Source organism: Mus musculus, chromosome 3 (genome assembly GCF_000001635.26).
Source record: "Mus musculus strain C57BL/6J chromosome 3, GRCm38.p6 C57BL/6J".
NCBI classification, from domain to species: Eukaryota; Metazoa; Chordata; class Mammalia; order Rodentia; family Muridae; genus Mus; species Mus musculus.
This window is the reverse complement of record NC_000069.6, coordinates 102,228,699-102,233,406: the sequence shown is the minus strand read 5'-3', so window position 1 is coordinate 102,233,406 and position 4,708 is coordinate 102,228,699.

Here is a 4,708-nt window from a genome sequence, read left to right as displayed (position 1 = left end):
TGTGAAGAAAACACTTTGAGATCATATATGTGTGTGTGTGTGTGTGTGTGTGTGTGTGTGTGTGTATACATATATATGTATATATGTGTATATATAGTGTGCACACACTCACACACAAATATACATAAACAAAAAAACAAATCTTAAAAGATATATCATCTTAAATCCCCTTTTCATAAGGGAATCACATGAGAACCTCTACAAAGAGTAACAGGACCTAGGGAAGCTAACATGAGCAGAAATGTAAGCATGTCTAGACAGAAATAGTACAGACACAAGTATTATATTCCTAGGCCTTATCAAGAAAACTGACATATTGCATTTAAACGGTAAGTTGTTAAAATATGATTTCATAAAACGCTTAAAGTGCTTTTTGTTAGACAAAATTAAAATGTAAGTTTAAGAGACACATGATGTAGTAGTTTGAATATGCTTGGCCCATGGAAAATGGCGCTATTAGGAGGTGTGACATTATTGGAGGAGGTATAGCCTTGTTAGAGGAAGTGTATCACTGTGGAGGTGGGGCTTTGTATGTGTGTGTGTGTGTGTGTGTGTGTGTGTGTGTGTGTGTATGCCCATGGAAGCCAGTAACGGGCATCAGATCCTTTGGAACTAGGATAATTAATAGTTGAGTGCCACCTGATATAGGTGCCAGGAACTGAGCTCAGATCCTCTGTAAGAACAGCAAGTGTTCTTAACCACTGAGTCACGTCTCCAGCTAACATAAAGGTCTTTGACTACTATATACATCCATAATTTCATAGGTACTTCTGCCTTAATAAGATCTCACTTTTAACAACTGCACATACGAGTGTTCCTAAAAAAGAAGCCTCTAGCGATAATCCAATGAAAGGACTTTTAATGCACACAATTTAGAGCTATTTATTTTTATTTCTATAATTACGTTTTGAGATATTTCTATATCTCAGCAAGATAATGCTCGACAACCTCCGTATATTAAAACAATGTCATAAAGCAATTATGTTTGGTGTTTTCATATAATCATTTCTCAAATCACTTAAAATAATACATTTTGACTAAAAAAAAAACATTTTTATGTCCTCCTGTCTTCTCTTATTCTTGGCTACTTGGAAAAATAATAAATGCAAAAGTTAATTTCTTTAGAATCTTTTGTTGTGAAATTCCTTATCAATCCATGTAGAGGACACAAAATTTTGTAATTTAACAAACCTTTATCATATGACTCAACAAATTTTTTTTATGTAAGCAAGCTGTATCTTTAACAAAGCTGTCATTGTAGATGCTCGTTGTCTCTGAAAGTCACTTGCTCTAGAAGGTTAGATATCTCTTGATGATGTGCTAGAAACATTTCAATGTTTTCTGGAACATAAGCATACCATTTTAATAGATTTTGAGAATCTAAGCATGTCTACATTTATAAAGCAGGACCATGCAGATTTATGAAGTCTATGAACTGATAGTTAAATCCAAATCATATTAATGACAGAGTGAAACAAATAAAGACCATCTGCCTTCTCCCGTGTGAGCCATGCTGTCGCCGTCTCTTCTGTAGCACTGCAATACTCACACTTCAGTGAGGCCTGACTGGGAAAAAGAGCCTGAGCAGCCAGGATCTCCAAGGAGAGCCAACAGGAAGATAAGCGACAGCCTCAAGTCCAGAATTCATCCTAAAGCCCCCTCCCCAGTTTAATTTGGGTATTCCGGGGGGGGGGTAATTTAGCTTGCAGAGTTTTAGAAAGCAAAGGAAGCAGCCACAGGCACTGCAGCTTTGTCTGCACGAACTCCCGTGCTGCACTATGAAAGAGGCTCATTTGTGCTGCTGAATCAAGGGTTGGTGCTAGAGCATGGTAGAGATCAGGAAAATGTGCTACCTCACACAAATCCCTTTCTGCCAGTGGGCCAACTATACCAACTACGTGTCCCAGAAAGTCTCAATTCTCAAGAGTGAGGTAGTTCAAGGTGTGGGGTCCAGCCATTATGTGTACCTCCGGGGTAAGCTGTTGGTATGCCTCCCAATCATCGAAGACTACGCTCTGTTGAAGATTCCCTATGGCACTGCAGCATCTGGTAAACCAGACATTCTGATCTCTATTAATGCTGTAGTTGCTTAGAGTTTGCAGGAGCAACTAGAGGGAACATTTGTCCCTTCATATAGTTCGTGGGTTCCCAGTCTACAGAAATCTCTAACGGACAAGTTGTGGAGCCAATCGTCTTATCCAATGTTCTAGTGCTGTGAAAAGACATCATGACTCTTATAAAGGAAACTCTTATAAAGGAAAATGTTTACTTGGGGCTTGCTTACAATTTCAGAGGTTTACTCCATTATTATCATGGTGGGGAACATGGGCCTCCAGATCCACAGGCCGCAGAAAGGAGGAGACTCTGGGCTTTTGAGAGCTTAAAGCCCACCCCCAGTGACACAGTTCCACCAATAAGGCCACACCTGCTAATCCTTCTCAATTAGTGCCACCCCCTGGTGACCTAGTATTCAAATCTAGGAGCCTATTCGAGTCATTCCCATTCACACTGCCACACTCACCATCCTGGATGCAGACTTCTAGACAATACACAAAAGGAAACATGGAATGGTACATTAACTTAGCACATACTCTTAGATCATAAAAGATCAAGACTGGTGACCAATATAGCATAGACTCAATAATCTTGATGCCTACATGTGTTATAAAAGAGATATCCAAAAAATACATTCAAATGCAAGTGCAAGTAGACAAGCTTCCAAAGTACTTTAACCCTGGGAACCCTTTTCTCTGCACCACAAGGGCCGTATCTCAATGGCTGCCAAAGTCTCTGACAAAGGGGACAAGTGGCCAATGATGATGGAGTAGCCAAGGTGAGTCCAAATAAACTCATGAGGAGAACTGCTCTCCTTGTGACCTGGACAAAAATTATTCCAGGTCATCTAGGGTTCACCAAGGCTTGTGATAGCAAGATACCCAGCACAAACTGCTTGAAATAGTCCTGCTTGGGGCTCATCTTAAGAAACTACAGCAAAGGATTGTAGTCCTTGTGTAGTTTCCTCCAGGAGTGTATGGAGTTTTCAAAATGGCTTGCACCTTGTGCTCGCATAAGGGTAGTCTCCCTAAGTGTTTAACTGTCTATCCCTCTGTTCAAAGGAGCCAAGACGGCAGGGAGAGTCCAACAGTTGCCAATTAGGAAGTTGAGTTACACCATCCCTCAAAGTCTTTACTTACTTACAGAAAAATGAACATCAGAAGAAATGCTTACAGTAAGAAGTTACAATGGCTTATTATTAACACAGATAGTTATTTTAACAGTGCTTTAACACCTACTTAACACCAGACTCTCAAGGGAGAGTCTGGCCCTTTATCTTTCTCACTCCCATCTTGTTTCAGCAATCATAGCTTTCACTGTAATTAGAAACAATCACCCTCTAACAATATTGCAACTTCTTTCTTTGTCTGTGGCTCTGCTATTGTAGCAGAGCCTCTATTCCATAGAGCTTTGGAACGTGCCTTGGTGGAATGCATATAGCCTCCTGCCCTCTCTGATTTCTCATCAACTAGCCAGATGACAAAATGTCAGTCTCCTCACTTTGCATGTAAAGTATTTTTGCCATTTTATAAATGTGCCAGTCTTGACAGTCTGTAACCTGACTTGGTAGTAAGGGGTCACCCCACATAGGGGGAGGAGCTGTGTATTCATACTTCTGTTGACTCCCTTGTCACATCGTTCTCCTTCCTCTACGAGCCTTGCCCTGTCTTTGTTGTTAGGGTACTGACTCTCTTTAGAATGTGTTCGAATTTTCCAGTTACTCTCTCTTCTGATTCAGTATTGGCACAAGTTAATAGATGAGTTAATTACCTAGAGAAGATCTGCAAAGCAAATGAGGATGCAGTTATAATTTATTTTTTATGTGAAAAAGACATTTTTGTTCATGGGGAATTCTATATTGCAATTCATTTTCAATATTATTATTATATTAGCTATATTAATACTACAATTATATATTCATATATATATATATATATATATATATATATATCTTTTAAGAGATATTCTCCCTTAAACCTTTAATTTCAACCTACAAATTATCTTTTTTTGTTTGTTTGTTTTTGAGACAGGGTTTCTCTATATAGCCAGCCCTAGCTGTCCTGGAACTCACTTTGTAGACCAGGCTGGCCTCGAACTCAGAAATGTGAGTGCCTCTGCCTCCCGAGCACTGGGATTAAAGGCATGCTTCACCATGCCCGGCTTCAAATTATCTTATTCTACTTACAAACTTAGCAATTGAAAGGAATTGTAGGGCTGGAGAGGTGGCTCAGTGGCTAAGAGCACTAACTGCTCTTCCAGAGGTCCTGAGTTTAAATCCCAGCAACCACATGGTGGCTTACAACCATCTGTAATGAGATCTGATGCCCTCTTCTGGTGTGTCTGAAGACAGCCACAGTATATTTATATATAATAAATAAATAAATCTTTAAAAGAAAGAAAGAAAGAAAGAAAGAAAGAAAGAAAGAAAGAAAGAAAGGAAGAAAGAGAAAGAAAGAAAAGAAACAAATTGTAAAGAGTTTGAATTCTCAATGAGTATGCACATGGGAGTAGCGTATGGTCTGTACAAGTAAGTGCAGGTACCTGTGAGGCCACCTGTTGGATCCCCTAGATCTGTAGTTACAGGCAGTTGTGAGCCCAATGTGTGCTGGAACCAAACGTGGATTCTCTGCAGGAGCAGTGCATGATTTTAACT